Source organism: Camarhynchus parvulus, chromosome 8 (assembly GCF_901933205.1).
Source record: "Camarhynchus parvulus chromosome 8, STF_HiC, whole genome shotgun sequence".
Lineage (NCBI taxonomy): Eukaryota > Metazoa > Chordata > Aves > Passeriformes > Thraupidae > Camarhynchus > Camarhynchus parvulus.
The window spans coordinates 26,159,253-26,181,367 of NC_044578.1; positions in this window are offsets into that span (position 1 = coordinate 26,159,253).

The window sequence follows — 22,115 nt, forward strand, 5'->3', positions numbered from 1 at the left end:
GGACCCATGAGAGTCAGGGGTGGGCTGGGAGGGCTCTGGGGCTGCTGGAGCAGTCTGACAGCTTCACTCGTGTCTGCCTGGGGAGAGAAACATCCAACATTCCTCCTTTGGTTCCTCATTTTCCTGTGCTCCTGATGCTTCCCAGGCCAGCTCACACTGCACTGACAGAACCATTAAAAACCATTGGTGGGGAGAACAGAGCCAGGACTGCATATTTTTCATCCCCCTTTCACAAGGAAAAGAAGCCACTTTCTGTGTCATTTAATGTGTAAAATTTGCATTAGAGCAAATTCACCTGGGTTGCTTTTAGTCTTTTTTTTTAATGACGGCTTCGTTGTCCCCAAGTTCAGCTAAAACTCCCAGCTGGTGGCCTTCTGGATGGCTGTGATCCCTTCATCCCTAGAGGTGGCCTTGGAAAAGCTCCCATCCAGAGCACTGAAGGCAGCTCTGGGCCTGTCACTTTGCTGGTGTCTGCTGTCCATGTCCTTCTCCTTCACTTTCTGCTGGACCGGGACAATGCCTCTCCATCCCAGAGTGGCCTCTGTGTGACCAGGATAGGACAGCTGATCTCCAGGTGCCTCTGGGGCAGCTTCTATATTTTACCAGAACTGGTTACCTTTAGTTTGTTTTGCCTTTTGCCCCCCCTCTACAATTCCCCCAAAACATGGGTATTTGAATTAAAGTTCAAATTAAAGAGTGATTACAGTTAATTATGAAGTTTGGCAGGCAATGAGCTTTTGGCTCCAAAGCATTTCAACTTTGGGGAGCTGTGAAAGAATCAATCTGCTGCAATTTCTCTGTGGTGCTCAATAAAAAATACAGGCAATAGAAAACTGAGAAAAATATTTGAAGGTTTTGCCAAACATGTACCACAGCAAAGCTCTCTCTTTCCCTCCCCACCAGCCTCTCTCCATCCAGGATTTGTGCCTTATGGGCCAGCAAAGGAAGAAACATAAAAACCCTATCAAATCCACAGCACATCCACCCTAATTATATCTTTTCAGTTATTTTTACATTTTGCTGATGGGCTGTATCTGTGTGAGCAGCTTTATGAGGATGAATGCAGAAGGAAACCTGTGTGTGGGGAGGCTTGGAGCAGCTGTGCTGAGAAAGTCATTAATGCTGTGGCAGTGATTTGGGGGGTGGGGAAACAGCATCCCCCCAAAATGCAGCATCTGCAGCCCTTTTTTTATAATTTACTATGGGAATGTAGCAAATGCAAACCGGGCTCTTGCAGGATGGGTGCAGAGACATCAGATCTGCACAACGAGTATGATGCCAGCAGTTTTATCTGTGGCATTTTGTGGGGACAGTTTAACATTTGGATGATCCAACAATATTTCTATTTTCATGGCAGTTTTGATGAATTGCTTTGGTTAAAAAAAAAAGTCAAATGTTGCCTGGGAAGATGTTTGAGAAAGGAAAATATTTGTTTCTTCAGCCATATATTGTGCATTAAAATGTTTTTGAAGTCACTAAAGATGTGAAATTGAACTTTTTTTTCTTTTGAGTGAGAAACCTTTTAATCCACACAGAGCATACAGAGATGGATATGTGTGTATATACATTTATGTACATTTATTGCATCCCTTTTTTCTGAACACCAGGTAAACCCAAGCCCTGCTGTTTGGTGCAGGTGACCAACTGGAAAATCAGATCTATTTGGAGTTCAGGCCAGTTCTCATCCTCAATGCTGACCAACAAACCATCAATAAATATGGTAATTACAGTAGTTGTGATAAGCTATAGATAAAAGTTAAGGTATGGATTACTGTATTAAGATGCTCAGCAAATAAAAGTCTATAATGCACTGTAACCTAAACTAAGGGTCTGCAGGGCTGCCTGCAGCTGGAGCTGACAGCTGTGGGCACAGCTCTGTCACCCACCACCCTGGGCTGCTGTGACACCTTGAATACAATAAACTGCATTTTGGAGAGCTGCCTGGAGTCCCACATCCCTCATTTCAGCTCTTACACTTCCACACCAACCTGTGAGGCTGGGCATGTGCTTTGTGACAGGTGAGTGTTTGGTAGCCCGCCCTTTGAGCCCTAGGATTTGATGTCTGTTGGGGATGGCCTCAGCTGCCCTCCTGCCAGAACAGCCCCGTCCTTGGGGATTCCTGCCTGGGCAAAGTCCTCACACCCTGCACTTCACACCACGCATTTATTCACAGGGAGCTGTGAAATGAACCCCCCTCAGCAGGCCTGCATGATGCAGAAAGGTTTATTTCATCCTTCCATGGTGCCTCTGGGAGTTTAAGGAGTTTCACCAGGGAGAGCTGGGGACAGGGCTGGGATAGCTCCTGCTGCTGTTCTCACCAGCACCTCCATTTGCACGTAGAGGTGCTTCTGGGTCATCTCTCCTGCCCTGTGCCTGGGGAGAGTTTAACTTTCTGAAGCATGATTTTGGGATGGGGACAGACCTTTCAAGATGCTAGCCTTCAGTGCTAAAGCTCTGCACTGTGTTCCCAAGGCCTGTGCTGGCCATTGTCCCTGCCCCAGCAGCTCCTGGAGTTCCACTGGAGATGCTGAGAAGCTGTAAATGAGAAATTAGCTGCAATTATGGAACATCACAGGGCATAAATACTCTCTAAATCCTCTTTAATTACATGGTAGCACTTAATTACATGGCAACAAGAATGTAAGCACAAAAAATAAATATTATTTCAGTTTTATCTTTAGCAGAGGCACTAGTAATTAATTTTGGAGGGTGTAGGACCTGCGTGGTGTGGACTCCACTAGCACAGTACTGCAAAGGTGCTGCTGCCCAGGACAGACAAACCTCCCTTCTTCTCCCTCTCCAACAGACACAACTTTGTCATGTCTTCCCATTCCCCACTCAGTGTCATCCCTCTCTCTGTCTGTCCCCATTCCCCACTCAGTGTCATCCCTCTCTCTGTCTGTCTGTCTGCATGCCGAGGCACAGACAGAGACTTGCAGATGTCAGGATAAGGCAGGGCCTGTCAGTGAAGTGTCCACTCATCCTCCTTGTCCTAGGTTGGAAGATGTGGCTGGGGGTGTATTCTATCCCATCTGTCAGAGGTGGGGCAGTTATCTTCTGTTCATTGGGCAGTTTTCTTTATCTCTTCCACAGCCAACCCTCCCTCCAGGGGATCTCTTCTGTTCATGGGCCATCAATTATTAATTATCTTCTGTTCATGGCCAGTGAGTGTCCCTGCATGGCTGATCAAATTCCATCATCCCATGGGGAGATGCTCCGCCCAGGGGAGGAGCCAAGCATTCCTGCCTGGACACAATCTGAGCTTGGAACAGCACAGCAGCCTTTGCCCACTGCATTGCCAGAGGAGCAGCTTTCTGCTGCCCTGCATTGCCCAGAGGGAGCCCAGGCCCATCTGCAGCAGCCCTGGAGCTGCAGGGGAAAACTCCCCCCTTGTGCAGGATCCCTGCTCCAGCAGCAGCACAGCTGGCACTGCAGGAGGGCTGAGCCCCCATGGGATGGGAAATGGGGCTGTGCCCCCCCCCTGACACACAGGGGGGCAGCTCCTGCTCTGACTCTGGCAGTGTTGGTTTGTACTATTGCATTTGTATTTTTAATTTTCCTTGTACATAACTGTCATTCCTACTCCCATATCTTTGCCTGAGAGCCCTTTAATTTCAAAATTACAATAATTCAGAGGGAGGGGGTTTGCATTTTCCATTTCAGGGGAGGCTCCTGCCTTAGCAGACACCTGTCTTTTCAAACCAAGGCACTCCTGCATGGAGAAAACCAGGCAGGAGAGCCTCCGTGGTGACACTGTTGAGTCAGGGACAGAAAGAAGACTCCAGTGTTCAGGTGGATCAGAAGGCAAAAGGGTTTAATGAAAGTAGCTGGGTCTTTTTATAATGTGACTCACTAAGGTGACACTTGATTGGTCTCAAAGTAGAAACATCTCATATTATTGGTGACTGTGAATAACACACTTTAGAGAACCATATCTATAAACAATGGTTACAGAAAGAGAGATAATAATTGTTTGAATTCTTTTGTCTAAGTTTTCTACAGCTTATTCACAGCTTCCCAGGATTTTCCTGGGAGAACTATGTCTCTCTCTGCTCAGAAGATATGTAATTACCACACCATGGTTCATTCATCCCACCTCAGTCATGCTGTGAGCTCCCATCCCATCACCAGCCATGGGGATTTGGATCACTCTCAGCCTTTTGGGCTTTCTTCCCCCTTTGCTCCCAACGTTCTGCTCAGCAGCAGTGAGTGCTCATCTGGCTGCTGCTCGGCTGTCACCTTGCATTAGAGTCTGCAGATCACCCCAGAGCTCCTCGGGGCTGAGCTGAAGAGGATGCAAACCTGGCTTGGGATGCTTCTTTGCCAAAATGTTGCCACCCATTACCCCCGGCACAGACGGAGCATATGCCTTGATGAAGATAAAGGGGAGTGCAGTGAAGCACAAAGTCACCTTGAAGAGCTTGGATGCACCTTAACCTCTGTCACCACATACAAAAAACCACCTCATTTAAATGGAGAACAGTGCTGTGGACCAGCAGAGGAAGAGCCCTGCTATTTCCCTGTTTTTTATCCATAATTAGTGCATTGCAGCATGTTCCCCTGGGAGCTCTGAGCGGGAGCACACAGGAACTCGGTTTGCTTTCAGTAAGAGCAGACCCACCTGCTGAAGTCAAATAAGCACAGGTTTTTTACTTTCTCTTCGGTTTGCCACATCATTTATACCCTTACCCAAAGTCAGGGGGATGGAAAAGGAATGCTCATCTGGTGCATTTTTGATTAATTTCCCCTTCACATGTAATTTTACATCACAGAGATGAAGCAGAGCTGATGTGATCACAGTTGAGTATGCTGTGACTTTCCCTCCACCTGCCCCATACTGAAAAAAATTCAGATTTCCCTTTCTTTTTAATGTATTACTCAAACTAAACAGCACGTTACAGTCGATTTACACGCACATGCAACCTGGCAGGCAGCAGCAGGGATTGTGCTGTTTCAACCTTCCAATAATTGATATTTTCTACTTGCCTTCCCATTGTAATTTCCCTGGAATGTAGAGAGCAGCAGCAGATACTTGTGGAACAGATTTGAGGCTGGAACAAAGCTGCCACGGTGGAGCTGGCTGAAGCTGGGTGATTTTCCTTGGGCAAGGGTTGTTCCAGGCCCCTTTGGGGACCTGCAGCATCTCCTCAGGAGGGGAACAACCTTTGGTCAGTGGCCACAAGGAGCCTGCAAAGATTTTCTATCACATCCCGTTGAAAAGACAGAGAGAACATGAGCAAGCTGGAGCAGAGACATGAATCATCTTCCTGCTGCAGAGGCTTCATTTGATAAATAATGTATATGGAGTTTACAGTGATAACTGCTTTCTCCCCACCCAGGCAGCTGGGCTGGGTTTGGATCTATTCCTCCTCCCAGGCAGTTTGACAGACTCTGTTTTGTCAGACAGGTTAATCTCACCACTGGCCAGCCACACCTGTGGGTATGGAGAGGAGCTGGCATTCCCAGACGTGGCAGGAGGAAAGAAATTTGCTGGGGGTGCAATTTGGGAGATCTCCTGAGGTTAATGGATGTATGGCTGAGAGGAGATGTGTGGCTCTGTGTCAGAACCCAGGACATCCCTCTGGCTGTCCTGGATGGCTCAAACCTCTGCCAGGGGGCTCAGAGACCTTGGCACAGAGCCCAAGACCCCTGTGCCTTTGATTTTGCACAGAGCCTTTGATTTTGACCCATGGAAAAAATTACCAACCTTTATATGAGGAATTGCAAGCCAGGAAAGTTTAAGTAGAATGATAGTTAGTTTGTCACAGGGTGAAAAGTAGAATTTTGGGGTTTTTAGAATGGGGGCTTGGGGTCCCAAGATGGAGGGATTTGGGTGTGCCTTGTCCTTCTTTCTCCTTCCTAGCCTCCATCTTCTGGATGATGTTGGTGTTTTTAGATTGATTTAGAGTAGAAGCTCACTGTCTAACATAGGTGATAGGTATTGGGAAGTTATGGTAAATAGTGTACACGCAGTTTTTAGTATAAAAAGATAACACTACCCCAAGGATGGGCAGTGTGCCTCAACCCAACCTTCTGGACAAATCTCAACAGGTCAGAGAAAGAAAGATAAGAGAAAATAAACAACCTTGAGAACCAGAACAGAAGAATCCTGACTCCATCTTCAACTGCCAGGCTGGGAAAAGAGACTCTCTGACACATCTTGGGGTCATGCTGAGCACAGAGACCCCGAGGGCCCTGGGCCTGCACATGAGCACCAGCACCAAGATGCTGCACCCTGCTCCAGCCCCATGCTGCAGAGCTGGCTTCCCCATCCCAGCACCAAGGCCCTCATCCCACCACTGAAATAATTGTTTTGTCTTCAGACATGCTTTCCAAAGAGTACCTGGCCACCTCCCACCTCAGGAAAGATGGGACCTTGGAGGTGACAGCTACATCAGCTCTGGTTGTCCCTGAGGAGCACTGGATAGCACTGGAGCAAGGATTATCCTTTGTGATCCCACGCTGCTGGTACAACAGCATGAAGTGAGGTGTTCCCATCAACCTCCCTGCCCAGTTTTCCTCCCCTGAGAGCACAGCAGCCACCACAACGGGACAATCCAAACTACAGTCCTTGTCCTCCCTCGTGTGGCATCTCAAGGCATGGAGATGGGAAAATGGGGGCTGAAAGCTGGACTCTTTAGGGAGCGAAAAAAGGAGGAATTTCCTCTTGCCTCTCTTGTTTTTGGGCTTCTGATGAATAGCAAGAGGGGATGGAGGAGGAGGATTGTGACCACCCCTGAGCCTCAGAGATCCTGGTGACTCCAGGATTTCTGACCTGCAAGAACCTGTCTGGCTTGAGGTAGAGAGAAGGGCTCACAGATGTAGGACAGAGCTGGTCTGGGCTTTTAGGATGTACAATAGCTGTGGGTGTGCAGCTCAAATCCCACATTTCCTTAGGTTTGGTCCTCCTGCCAGCTGGGATAGCCTCCATGGCCATGTCTGGATGTGAGGAGCTGGCTGGGCACCTGCATGGAGCCACTAGAAGAATATAAAATGGCTTTCATCAAGGCACACCACAGAAAATGCTCTTTAGTCATTTTTATAGCAGGCCTTGAAGGCTTTGACTGGAGTGATTTGGTTAAAAATAGATTTGTTTCTGTTGGAATTTGGTGGGAAAACCTGGGCTACCATATTAATGAAGGTAAGTGAGAAAACCCATCTCTCTTCCCATTTTACATCCCTGTGGAAGAACTGGAAATAGCTTCAGCACTTTTACTGCAGAGATAAAAAAGATCCTTGTGAGGGGAAAATAGCTGTAGTCAGTGTGGGCTTGCACCAGCTAAAGATTGGAGTTGGGTTAGGGTTTTATTGCCCTATAATAGGCAAGTGCCTCATCAAGGAGTGGATATAAATGCAAAACATAATTTCATGGGGCCACTGCACAGCTTGAGAGCTTGGAAGCCAACCCACTGCTTTGCCACGTATTTTATGTGAGAGCTTGGTTCTGTTCACCCTAGTTCTCCCAACTAATATTGCATTAGTTCACAAGCAAACACCTAAAATCAATTTTAAGGCTGTTTTAATGCTGAAGAACTCTGTGGAGATCTAAGACTCAGGATGAAGGAGAGCTCTCACGTCCTGTGACAGACAGTGATGATTCCTTTCATGAATGGGTCACAATTCATCTTCGGATTGACTCCTTGGTCCCCAGTGTCCCAGAATTCAGGCTCAGCACTTTGCATTTCCAAGACTTTCATAATTTCTAATCCAACATTAACCAGAGTCAGTTGAAACACACTTTCTTTGCTGTCCTCCTTCACTTCTGATCAAAGCAATAGATAAATGATGACAAATGACACACTGTGGCCATTTGAGAAGGGCTTGCTGAACTGAGAAACAAAATCTCTTGGGCAGCAATTGCAGCAGTGGAAACAGCCAGAAATATTTATATATCAGTGTTAGAGCAGTTTAAAAATGGAGGAGTTACTGGCTGCATCCTCTTCCTTACAGAACGTGAGGAGCAAATGCCCCTTGATGCCTGCTGGGAATGGGACAGCCCTGTCAAATTAGGCAAACTCAACCTGCTAATGGAGTGGATTTGGATTGCTTCTCACACACCTGAGACAGAGCAAACAGGAGAGGGCTCAAAGGGATTTAATCCAAGGAATGGGCTCACGGGAACCTCATGAGGTTCAACAAGGTGAAGAGTAAAGCCTTGAGTCTGGGTTGGGGCAGCCCCTGCTATAACACAAGCTGAGGAAAGAAGGGATAGAGAGCAGCCCTGGGAAGTTCTTGGAAGGAATGGCAGATGAGAGGCTGGGCATAAGCTGACAATGTGTGCTCACAGCCCAGAGAGTGACTCTCATCCTTGGTGGGCAGCAGGTCAAGGAGTGATGCCCACCCTCTACTTGAGGAACCCCATCCCTGGAATGCTGCATCTGGCCCAGGTGGCCTCAGCACAGGAAAGAAAACCTGTTGGAGCAGGTGCAGAGGAGGCCATGAAGAAGCTCGGAGGGCTGGAGCACCTCTGCTATGCGGGCTGGGAGAGCTGGGGGTGTTTCAGGAGAAAATTAGGCTCCAGAGAGACCTTAGAGCACCTTCCAGTGCCTAAAGGGGCTTGAAGAGAGCTGGAGAGGACTTTAGACAAGATCCTGGAGTTGCAGGACACAGGGAATGGCTTCAGAACTGCCAAGAGCAGTTTCCTATGGAATGCTGAAATAGCAGCCCACAGAACAGCGCCGTGGTGGTGGAAGTTTACTTGGTGCTGCTGTCAGACTCAAATGGTTCATGCCTGAAACATTGCTATGAAGGAGTTTTGCCCATCACAGCAAGAGCTGTGTAAAGAAACCACATCCACAGAAGTCCAGCCCTCCTTGGAGATGCCTGCCTGGAAACTGCCTGGATCAGACACAGGGAACACTCTGGTTCCACCACCTCAGCTCTGGGGAGAGGCAAACAAGGCTGGGGGGAGGAATGCATCCACAGGAAAGCCAGACACAGCAGGAAATCACCCCTGGCTGGGTTTGGGCTGGGGGGGAGCACGGCCCACAGAGGCCGGGTTTGCACAGACCCCCCCCCAAAATGAGGGGGAGGAGGCACCTGGGCATCCCCACCTGCCCTGAGGTGGGATATACATTAACCCTTTGCATTCTGGGCACCCTCACCACCAGAAAACCAGCTGAGGGATAATCTGGACACCAGTGGGACCCATGGAGGGGTGACATTTTCTTTATTCTGTCTCTGCTACTCTCTTTCTGTCCCCCCACCTCTTTCCTATTTTTTTCTTCCTCTCTCTCTCTCTCTCATACTTGCTATCGAATCAAATCCATACTATTGACTTTGGCATATGGTCCTATTTGCACCTTAATTCAGGCAGAGGCATCTCTAAGAACTTTATAAATTGGACCATAACAGCTGCCAATCTAATTTTCCATTCTAGAGAGATATTTTAGAACTCAAAGTCCTCTTACTTCGGTGGAACTTTCTGTGTAGCGCTTTTCTTTCTCAAAGTCCAAAATACTCCACTAAAATGCAATGAGAAAGGAAAACAGAGCCCTCAGACATTGGTTGGGAGGGTGACAGGGATGACTCCATTGCCCAAATTGTGGAAAACAAATTAATTTTACAGTCTGCTCTGAAATCTGGGTGTGTTCTCCTCCTATCCTGGCTGGCATTGCCGTGTCTAATGTGGTATTTAGCTGCTCTCTAGGAGATACAACTGAGCTGTGCTGTCTCTGATTCCTTGTCTTCTTTTATATGTGGAGTACACAGAAAAAAAATGTTCCTTCAATGCAACCCTTGGCTGGAAGATCAATAGCAGTTTGACATGTTGGTTTGGGTTTTTTTTCCTAATATTCAGTTTTGTAGGGATTGGGGAGCTGGTGGAGAAAACTTTATTTTCATGCAGCACATGGACATGTTGAGTTTTGCAGCTGGGTTCTGGGCTTTTATCACAAACTTCCTGTGGCCAGGGGCAGGCAGCAAGTCAGGACCCCCTGTGCTCATCTCAGAGCCTTTCTGCCCAAAGAGATGGACACCCTGGAGCTGGAGCAGGGCTGTGTTTGGCTTCAGTGCCCTGCTGTGCCCCATAGAGGGTCTTGTACAGTGCTGCAGGATGCTCTGACAGAAGGTTTTCTGCTCGTAAATTTTAATAATTTTTAAAATCATTAAAATTTACAAATTTACAGAAGGTTTTCTGCTTGTAAGTCATTTTAATCATTTTCATACATGATTTTGTTTCCCAGCAGAGAACTGAGTCTGCTAGACACAAGCCTGCCTTGGCTGCTCTGGAGAAACTAAAGGAACACCAAGCATTGCTAAGAGTTATTTTGAAATTCTACCTCCTTCTCCCTGTGCTTCTCCTTTCTCAATCTGCTGCAGGTGAGGTGGGTGATTAGAGGGGTGGTGCCAGCCACAGCTAATTAGGATCAAATCCTGTCAGCCTGTGTGCCTGCACTAATTTCTGTGCTCGTTTTGCCAGCTGGGATGGGTCAGGAGCAGGGGATTGTGCTGCAGGAGGGGTCGGTGGTGCTCTGCACAGGTTGGGCAAGAAGGAGAGGGAAGGGGGAGGTTTGTTGGGGTTTGTGCTTCAAGAGGAACATCTCAAGTTTGCTGTGGGGCCCACGGGAAGTTGTCTTTCACACTGGGCACAAAAAATGCCAGAGGATTCACTAGGAATGCTTCTGTCTCATTCCAGTGTGTGCATTAGCATGCCACCTGTGTGCTGCCTTCCTGAGAGTCACGGAGGAGGAAATGCATCAATCTTCTGCGGCCTGGCTCTTGTGTTTGCAGTTCAGGTGTGCTGCTTGGGTTGATTTTCTGCTGTCTCATTCTCTACAGTGCTGGGCTGTCTTCTGTAGCTCACATTTATACAAAATATAAACATATTCATTCTTTATTTTTTGAGAAAATATATATATATATTTGGGGGATGTGTGGTTAACCCCTGATCTCTGCCAAGCCAAGGTCACAGAAGGACATAGCAGTTAATCACAAGTTTGGAGGAGATTCAAGTACTGTCTTTTAGTCTTCACACCCTGAGAAAAATGGCATTTAAAAACCAGCATCCAGCCTTAAGCTTCTCACAGCTGCCTGTTATCTACAAGTGCTTTATTGTTGGGCCACTGTGGTGGTGTTCACAGGGGTTTTAGGATGAGGGAAGAGATGAGAATCTTGACTTTATGTGTCAGAAGGCTGATTTATTATTTTATGATAGATATTATATTAAAAGAAAATTATATACTAAAACTATACTAAAAGGACAGAAGAAAGGATTTCATTAGAAAGCTGGAAAGGAAAAGGAATGATAATAAAATCTTGTGACTGACTAGAGAGTTTGAGACAGCTGGACTGTGATTGCTTATTAATTAAAAACAACTACATGAGATTAACTAAAGATGCACTTGTTCCATTCCACAGCAGCAGATAATTATTGTTTGTCTTTTGTTTCTGAGGCTTCTTGGCTTCTCAGGAGAACAATTTTAGTAAAAGTATTTTTCAGCAAATATGTCTGTGACAGGCCACAGCCACAGGTGCCCACCCATCCTGCAGGAGAGGTGCTCGTGGTCTGGGCAGGCGCTTCCTACCACAGGGAAATGCAAGTTTATGTTGAGTTTAAAAATAATGGGATTTGCTGGCTTGGGGAGCCCAAAGATTTGAGGTCAAAAGTGTTGGTGCCAATGGGATCCATTCATCCAAGAGCTGTGGTGGGTTCACCCAGCTCTGGCTGTGTCTGTAATTATGTTCTTGTCCACACAGGATCTTCATGGGATCACAGAATAGTTTGGGCTGAAAGAGACCTCACAGCTTATCTAATCTGACCCTCCTGCCATGGGCAGGGACACCTTCCACCAGACCACAGTGCTCTGAGCCCTGCCCAACTTGGACATTTCTAGGGACAGCCCATGCACAGCTCCTCTGGGTGACCTGTGCCCATGCCCCTCCACTCTAATTATGGAAAAACTTCTTTATTTCTAGTCTAGGTTGGGGTTTTTTGGAGGGGATATATGATGGAAACTTGTCTGCATTTCATGTCAGCCTTCCCCGAAACGTGAAAAATTACTTTTTTAATTGCTGTGACAGCAGGAACTTAAATCAGATCTTAAATACCCATAAAACTGTATTAGCTGTGGAAGTCCCCCCTTCCTGGGGCTGGGGAAAGCACCATGGCAGCTGGAAGGGACCATCATGTATTGCCAAATGCATGGAGAAATGGGACCAGGGACCAATCTGCTCTGGGGCAGCAGCTCTGAGCCCTGCTGAGAGCAGTGGAGCATCCTGAGAGCTCCAGCCCCTGGCTCCAGGCCTGGAGTTGGAAAATGCAGATGGAGGAATATCAAACCAGCTCACACACTCCTATGGAGCTCAGCTTTGTGTAGTTTAGGTTGAGAAATGGCCCTGAGGCTTGAGTTTATTTTAAAGGAAATCTCTCAAGCCGTGTTTCAGTGGAATTTGTTTTCTAAGTTACTTTAAACTAAGGGGAAGGAGAAGAAATTGCTGCAAAGCCAAGTTTTGGTGGGTCTTGGCTTGCTGTTGCCAAACGTGGCTGAAGTGCTGATGCTGAGAGAGCGGAGTGACCTTTGTGGAGAGCCAGCTGCTGCCTGTGAGCTGAGCCTGCCAGGGGAGGACAAATCTCCCCCATTCGCTGCTCCAGAGAGCGAGGCAAAGCCTGCCAGGAGGCAGCACCAGCCCAGAACCTGAGGGATGCAGGCGAGGATGCACAGCATGGTGATCACTGGGGCTTGGCATGGCCTTTGGGATGTTTGCTGTGCTTAGTTTTCTCTTTCCTCCTGTAAACAGCGAGGAGAGGGCATCCCCTCAGTGCTGCACACCCAGTCCAGAGCTGTGCTTCCCGCTCCTGGGCCTTGCCTTCTCCTCTCCCCTTAATCCCAGGCTCTCCTGGGGGCTCTGGAGCAGGGCTGAGGCTAAGAATACTTTTCTCCCTTTGTAATTTTATTTTTAGCTGCAGCCCTGAGGGTGCAGTGTCAGAGCTGCTGGTGTTTGCCTGGAGGATGACTCAGAGGGAGCTGATGCCCAGGTGACAGAGCTCCTGGATCCACTGCAGGTGTTTGTCTGTCTATCAGCTCGTGGGCTCTTCAGCAGTGCTTGGAGGAGACAATCTCCTCCCCAGCTGTGCACAGAGCCCCTCCAGGTGGTGCCATGTGCTCTGCAGCCCTTGTGTGTCTCTGCTTCTGCACCACGGGAGGAAAGCCAGATTGCCTGAAGACAGGGCAGCATGGATGCCTTGACTCACACCCAAAGCAGCCCTGGGGTGTCCCCACCCACACCTGCATGTAGGGGGACACAGTATGGGTAAATGAAGGTGGTAGAGAATGTAATCAAAGACAATAAGTGGTGATCCGGACGTGATTCGGGACTAAACTATATTGCCCTGTGGATTTGGGGAACCAGGATTTGACCATATAACCCCGTGGATTCAGGGAAACCGGATTTGAATACTAAACCATTGGCAAACTGTATCAATTACAGCTATTAGTGTTTGTTAAATATGAGTACTTTGTAAACTGAGAAAAGCTATAAAACCAGACTAACATATAGCTGTACTATAATATGCTGTTTGAACACTTGTATAACTCTTAGTTCTAAATGAAATATAGGAATATGCCATAATGTTAATATGTACTTCTGGAAATGCTGCAACTCTGTGGTTAAAAGGAAAAGGGGGAATTGTAGGGGGACACGGTATGGGTGAATGAAGGTGGTATAGAATGTACTCTTATCCCCTAAGGAGTTGCAGCTGAACCAATTACTAAAGATTAGGAGCAGGTCTGATGTTAACAGGCCACACCTGTAGCCAATAAGAACAGTGGTATAAAAGAGTGGATTGGTGGGATCTGGAGTCAGTGGTTGCTGCAAGGACCAGGAACAGTCAGTGCTTGGAGGAGCTGCCTATGAGAAACATTGAGGAGGTATGAAACTCTGGAGATATGGAATCCTTGCACTGTAATGATAATAGAACTCTTGATATATGAGACAACACCTGTACCCCTGGCAGCACTGCCTGGGGCTGCTGGCAGGATGTGGAGCTCTCTCTGCAGCTCCTGTGCTGTGGTTTAAAGTGAGGGGGCTGACAAGGAGCATCCCTTGGAGGGGGTGAGTGTGTGAGTGACTGACTGGGGTGGCTGCTCTGCTTTGCTCAGCCTGAGCAGCTCCAAGGCAGAGGTGACAAACCCAAGGGTCAGATGTCCCCCAACGTGCTCTTTATCAGGGACCTGTGATGCTGCAGGAACTTCAAAGGCAGCCCCATCTCTGCAGGATGCCTCCTTTGAGTGAGAGCCCTCTTCCTTCTCCTCCTAGGATTAAGGCTGAGGAGGATGAGATGTTTTTACTCCCACTTTTGAGATGTACACCGGTAAAGTTTCACCCAGTCCTTTCTTACTGTCTGTTTTATAAAGTGAGTTGTATCTCTCACTGCTTGGGCACCAAAGCAATGCCATGGAAACCCCCTCTGTCTGTTTGTCTGTCTGGCAAACCCTGAACTGGAAACTGAACATTTGGGTTCAGCCCAAAGCTGGGTCCCAGTAAGTTCTTAGCTGTGATAGATCTGATTTTTATTGCAAACTAAATGACCATGGATGCCATGGGTGGAGAGCCCAATTCTCAAATTCTAAATAAGAAGTAAGAAGAAGCCATAACATCGGGGAAATGTATCTTGAGTGATGTTTCCTGGGCTTTTTTACCCCCTTGAAAGCAACAGATCTTAACAGAAAATGGCTTTCTTGCTGGTTCTTGTGGATCATACTCTATGAAAGGGTGAGAATAATTCTCCCTGCCCTAAGAAAACCTGCTCTGGGTGGTTAAAAACACTACTAGAAAGAGAAGTGAAGTCCTGTAGCTTTCAGGGTAATTCCATCAGCTCCACTGCTACTGCATCCTGTAGGATTTCTCCACAGGGTATGGCTTCTCAGGGAGCTTGGGCTGTGTACCCCAGCACCCAGGCATCTACAAAAGCCAAAACAACATCATTTCTTCTCCTGAAAATAGGGATTTCACCTTTCTATTTTCTTCTCCATTTCAGGAGCACCCTGAGGTCATGCCCAGATGTTAATGCCTTCATACATTTGGGGTTTCTGCTCTCCTGCCTCACTTCAGCACTGTCTAATGCCTTGATGGCAGCAGATGTGTCCCTGTGACAAAGGGAGAAAATGGATAACAAAGGGGAGAATGTGGATGGTGCCACCAGCAGCAAGAGCTGGTCCCTTTGCTGCAGACACCCCAGTGCCTCTGGTGCCAGCACAGCCCCTCACACACCCAGATTTGCATCCCTGGCTTATCACAGAGCCTGGGAGGGCTTTGGCAGGTGCCCAGAGGTCCTGGAGACACAAGACATGGAACTTAGTGAGAAGCAGGTGGCAGAGTTCAGCTCTTACTCCGTGGGAAGGAAAGTCCTGCTCTGAGTCTCCCTCTGGCAGCCAGCACCAGGTCAGACTAATATTTTTTAGGCTCTTGTTCTTTGTCTGTATCTTGCCATCCCTGGAGGGAAATCCCCTAGAGGGGCTGTGCCACTGATGCACAGAGTGGTGGGAGCCCCCAGGCTGGGCATGTCTCAGTGTGGATAATACTGCTGCAGCACCACAGGCTGCCTGGGCAGAGAGCTCTGTGAGAAAGCAGTCTCCAAACAGCTTAAATGCTTCATTCTAGGGCTCTGACCAAGCCATTGATCCTTTCCCGCTCTGTGTGCTGCTGCCTTCCCATGCACTACCATGGATTTTCATCTGTTTTTTTCTCTGCTCTATATTTTTTCAGGTTTTTCTCCTACATCAGGCAGTGTAAGCAGCTCTTTTTCAAAATAAGCAGCAAATACCCTGATCTACTGAAATCCTTGTACAAACTCCTGCTGATCCCCTGGCCTCCCCTGTGCTGGTGATAAGGGACATTTTCCTGGCACAGACCTCCCAAGTGAGAGCTGACTATTTCACTTTCTCTTCAAACCTCCGCTGCCTCCCATGATTTCTATTACATGGCACTGCTTACCAAGTTTCCAACTCGTTGTTTATCAGGGCTGGAGCCTCTGGTGATGACAAAAATGGGAGGTTTTTCTACAAACCTCCTCAGGCAGCCAGAGCAGGTTAGTCATTAAGGGCTCTGTGCACGAGTTCATCCTGAAGTGGAGCAGAGCTTCCCTCCCAATTTCCCCTCCTATCCCTCACCCTTGTTCTGCTTTCCCTTTGGGAGACCTGTTGCAGTGAATTTTTTTCTATTCCCCTCCCCTGTATCTCGCAGAGTTTGATTTGGCAACTGTCCAGCAGAGCAAGAACTTGCAATTGCTTTGTCCTTTGGTGATTTAGGTTATTGCAACTTCATGGTTTGCTGTTGGGAGAGAGATTAAGAGAAAAAAGTCCCATCTGTGACTGAAAATGGACTTTCAGTGATAAAAAATGTCCCTGGGTTATCTCTGAGGCTGCTGCAATCTCCAGCATTCTTCTTTTCTCATTTTTTCTCACCCTTAATATTTTTTTTCCTGTTAGGGCTTCTATTTATTTCCCAGGCTCTTTGCATTTGGAGGATATTTCTTGTCCCTTTCTGCTTGGATGTGTGCAGATGGTTACTTCAGGCCATTAAATGCTGTGTGCTGGAAATGAGCAAAATCCAAAGGTTTTGAGGAGCTCTGGGTCAAATGTGCTGAGGGATGGTTGATGGAGACAGGTTGAGTTGGGACCAGCAGGACCAGAGACACTGGATATTTGATTTGGGGACCAGCAGGACCAGAGACACTGGATATTTGATTTGGGGACCAGCAGGACCAGAGACACTGGATATTTGAGTGGGGACCAGCAGGACCAGAGACACTGGATATTTGATTTGGGGATCAACAGGACCAGAAACACTGGGTATTTACTGTTGGTGAGGGAGGTCAGGATCACCTTGGCAGGAAAAAGCACCTGGTTCTGCTGACAGGCTACCAAAGGAAGGAGGTGCCACTTATCCACAGGAGAACAGGAGAAATGCCAACAAATGGCAGGGAAAAAAATGTGGTGGTGAGGTCAGAAAAGGGAGGAGAAAGCAAAATAGCAGGGTGATGTCTGTGTGTGTTGGCAGAATAAAAAGGCTGATGTAGACAGGACCTTGCTCAGTTAGGGCTTAAATAGCATTACAGGGATTTGGGAGGATGAACAGGAGCTGCTGGGGAAGAGAAGTGAGGAATGAAGGAAAGAAATGTACCAAGAATGGGATGTGTTTGTCCTGTAGTTAGCAAAGGGCTGGGAACAGCAAATTAAAAGGGATGAGACTGGAGGGACAGAGCTCATGTGGGTTAAAAGGAGGAGGTGGGTGGAGGTGGGTGACTCCTAAAACCCAGAGTACCTCCAGCTTGGTGGCAAATGGCATCTTAAACTCCCTTGTGAGTGATGGAGCAGGACAGAGCTGTTCAGCTCCCTGGGAGTGTTAGGGCAACATCTCCTCTCCAAGGAGGATGGCTGGAAAAGCTGCTATTCTGAGCTTGACTTGGAATAATAGAGCAGAGCTGGCTGAAAGGAGTGGAAGGTGATTTGGGGAAATAAGTCACGAAATAGTGGAGCCAAGAATGCCGTGAGAAAAGGAGTGAAAACAGCAGAGTAAGGATAATGGGCTGCAAAAGTCTCAGAGAATCAGGCAGCAGCCCCTGGGAAAGTAATCCAAGGGCTTTAGGAGCACAGGGAAGTTGGCATTTGCTTAAAGTGAGTGTGTGAGGGGCACCACAACAACCCATCCCAAGGAACAAGGGGAAGATGCTGCAGGGACTTGATGGACCTCAGACACAGAGAAAAGGGGGACCTGATGCCCTGATACCAGAGACCTGGCAATGGGAACACAGAGCAGCAGCTGAGCAGCTACAAATGGGAGATGTGAAGGTGCAGAACAAGCTCCAGTGAATTGTCCATGTTAAGGCTGGGCAAAACCCTTTGGAAATGCACAGGAAGAGGGAGTGTGACAGTGCTCACAGGGGTCTGAGGATGAGGGAAGAGATGAGGATCTGACTCCATGTTTCAGAAGGCTTGATTTATTATTTTATGATATATATTACATTAAAACCATATTAAAAGAATAGAAGAAAGGATCTCATCAGAAGGCTAGCTAAGAATAGAATAGGGAAGAATGATAACAAAGGCTTGTGGCTCGGACAGAGATTGGCCATTAATTAGAAACATCCAACATGGGCCAATCACAGATCCACCCGTTGCATTCCACAGCAGCAGATAACCATTGTTTACATTTTGTTCTTAAAGCCTCTCAGCTTCTCAGGAGGAGAAATCCTAAGGAAAGGATTTTCCATAAAAGATGTCTACAACAAGGGAGAGCTGAGGAAAGCCCCAGAGTGTTGCTCAAATGAAAAGATTCATCGTGGACTTTGCTTCAGCCTTCCCTTGCACCCAGCTAATTAGGACAGGATGATTAAAGGGGGCAGGAGTGCAGCTTGAACTGAGGAGAGTGGAAGACCTGCCAGGGTGTTTAGAGCAGCCAGGTGTGCTGGGGTTAGCAGGACCTGCTGAGCTCCCCTTGGGTGTACTTCCAGAGCTAATCCAACCTGGAAGTGTTCAGGGTTTTTCCAGTACTGCAGGGCAAGCTGGGAGCTGCAGTGGGGCAGCTTCAGCAGTTAAAGGCTCCAAACTGGAGCAGTGCAAGAAGATGTTATTAAGCAATGAATGTGTAAGAGTCTGGAAGACATTGAGGTTAGAAAGTGACACCTGGCATGGGCTTGTCAAGGGCAAGTGAAGTGTAATTTTCTCCTCTGGCAGGAGAAGCAGGCTCATGGAAGGGGAATGGCGCTGGATGGGATGGGGCTGAGCTGGTGGAGAGTGGCACGCAGCCTTGGGAGGGTGACCTGCCCTGCAGGGGTGGCTGGGGACCCTGAGCTGAGCTTTAGGGGGAGCCGAAGAGCTGTCTCATCATGCAGGATATAAAACAACCGCCTCAGTGCATGATGTCATGATGCTTTCTGAATTGTCCCCTATGCAGGTGGTGCCTGTGCTGCTACAGGATGATGTGCTCGCTTTTGTGCCCAGCTCTGCCCTTCCCAACTCTTGCCTGTGGTCACCAGGTGGTCCCCATCGCCCTCAGCTCTGCTGCAGTGGCTCTTCATCCCTGTCCTTGTGGTGGGCTGCCCTTACTGGGGGCATGAGGCCACCAGCAGCTGCTTCATCCCATCCCACCCCATCCCATCCCTGTCTCCTCGGTTCAAGATCTGAAGGGCAGCCCGGCCCTTAAGCAAACACTGCAGGACTTGCCCAGGTGATTTGTCACAGTGCTTTTTATTGTCTCCTCTGCTTTGTAGCTCAGCCTCCCTCCTCCCCAGGATCTGCTCCTCCACTTGCCTCTCCAGGGACAGTGGTCCTGCCGCGCTCCTGGCATGCCTACATTTGTCTCAAGGATTGACCCTTCAGTTATTATTAGCCTCATGGTCACCTCCAGCACAGCCTGTCACGATGAATCAGAAATAGAATCTTCTCTGCACCACAGTCCCGGTTAAACCGACCATCCCCTTCTACCTGCTGCAGTCATCGCCTCATTATAACTCCATTACCTTTAACAACAACCCCATTACCATCCATTATCTTTCTTATCATCTCCTTTACAAGGCTGTTATTTGCACCGCCTTCTTTACAGCCATCCCCTCTTCAATTACGATTCCATTATCTTTATTACCACCCCATTACAGTCATAATTATTCCCATTACAATTTTGAGAACTGCATCTCCATCCAGGCTACTCGGTGTCTCCATCAGCCCCATCTCCGGCTTCTCCTGCTCCAAGCTCCTCATTGCTTTCCTCCACCTTCCCTGCATTCCTAACTATCCCCATGCCAATGCTTATATCCTAATTATTTTTCATTATGGTTTTATAGCCTTTTGCTGTTATTGCTTCCTTCATCAGCCGTTCTCATCTCCCTGAAGTATCATAGCTGCAGTGGGGACTGGGGTGGGAGCTGAGGCTCAGGTCAGTGATGTTCTAACTGATCTGCACCAGCCCTGAGCAGGTTATTACAGCCCACCCCTGTGCTCTGCAATTCCAGCACCTCATCTCCATTGCAGCCCTAATTGCTGATGTTATCTCTGTTATCCTTCAGCTCATCTCTGCTGCACGAGATGAGGAATGGGGCACGACCACCTCCTGCAGCCAGTGCTGCCCCTCCACCTTGTGAAAAATACTGGATTTGTCTTTACAAACAAGCTGTGGGTCTGCTGAGAGATAAAAGAAACAATGGGGGGGATTCCACTGATTGATGAATAGAAGATATTTGCTTTTACAAATAAAATTTAGGTTTGCTGATAAATGAAATTAGACATTGAAAATTAAAGAAACAATGGGGAAGAAGAAAAAACCCCTAAATTCCTTAAGAATTAAAAATGAAAAGGGAGGGTTTTACATTGGAGGGGAACCTTTGGTATTAGGCATATTGGAAAGTCTGAAACTGTCAAGTACCTCAGCCAATGGGGAAGGAGAGAAGGGAAATGTGGCTGGGAAATTGGGACAAAAAGGAGGCTGTGTCCTCCAAAAATTTGAGAGACCCCAGGGGAATGCCCCATGGCCTCTCCCTTTATTCCAATAAAGCCAGAAAGGACTCCTCTGTCTCCTTTTTGGACATAAACCTCTGGTGTTTGTGGATTAATTTTCCTAACAACCTCCTGCCTGGGCAGAGGATCATCCCTGACCCTGCCTGATTTTCCATCCCTGGCTCTGGACAATGGCTCTAGGACCTTCTACTCTTTAAGAGAATATCTGTGTGCCATTAGCACAAGTGGTTTTGTCACAAGGATTCATAAATTCTCATGGTGCACCACGAAGCATCACATCCCAGAGAGGCTGTGGAGTCTCCTTCCCTGGGGAAAACTCAAAAGCCATTGGGAGACATCCTGGGTGATGTGCTCCAGGAGGGCCTGTTTGAGCAGGGAGCTGGACTGGATGACCCCAGAGCTCCTTTGTAACCTGAGCTGTTCTGTGATCCCCTTGGTGCTGCTGTCACCGTAGTTTCAGCTGTGTGCCTCTGAAAAACGCCAATCACTTGTTTTTAAAACTTTAAAAGTTTAACAGTAATAAAATGGTTATGAAAATAGTAATACCATTAGAGTAATAATAATTTGGACAGTTTGGATTAGGACAATATGAGACAATAAAAACAACGAGTTACAGACAGTCCAGGTACCTTTTTCTGGGCAAAATAAGCCCGAAAAAGGACCCACGTTAACCCTTAAAAGCAACAGCCTGTTGCATATTCATACACCTCATCCATGATGCATAAATTCCATTCAAACACAGGATTCTGTCTGGGCAGTGTCAGCTTCTTCCTCTGAATCCTGACAGCCTCTCTAGGGCTGAGCGAGGCAGGAAGAAGTTCGTTTCTTCTGATAATGGAGCAATAAATTCTCTTTCTCTTAAAGATTCAGGTGTCCTGTGGCTGCTATCTCACTGTGAGTCCTTTCTTTAAAAAAATATCCTACATAGCATAGTTTATATTTTAGCATTTTGTTATAACCTAAAACTACATTTAACACACTACTTAAGAGAATTAATACAACATAACTTTCTAACATAACATATATAATAGTCATTTGAATATTTGCAAAAAGCCAATCATAAAATACATGCACTTTTTACAGTGCCCGTCTCAAGAGCTGCCAGACCTGCCTCTGCTCCATCCCTGCCTCTTTCATCTTCCCGAAGCCACCCTGGGGGCACAGGAGCAGCCCTTGGGAGCTTTTCCATCAGCACTAAAGGGGGAAAAGTCTCCTTGAGTGGCCTAGGGTGGGTTGGACCCTTTAGGGTGCCACAGCGGAGTTGGGTACTGTGCCATACCCTGACCCAGCAGAGCACAAGAGCCCTGACAGCAGGACCCGTGCCCCTGCTCCTTGAGGGGACACTGAGAGATTGGAGTGGTTACAGAGTCAGGGAACTGCTCAAGGATGGGGAAAGTGCCAGCGTTGGAGAGCTCAGTCTGCTTAGTTCATCACCAAGACTGAGAGCTGGCTTCATGCCTTCCTATAAGAACTGTCAAGGCAGGGGAAAACTAAAGGTACTAAAGAGCCCTTTACATCAGGGAAAGGCAGCACAGGAGCAATGGCTGGCACCTGAGGCAGGCAGATTTGGGTGAGTGATGCAGGCTGTGGGTGTGAGTGAGAGCGATGGGCATCCCCAGGGCTCCAGGAGGTGGGAGCGATATTCCAGGAGATGGGTGGGATATT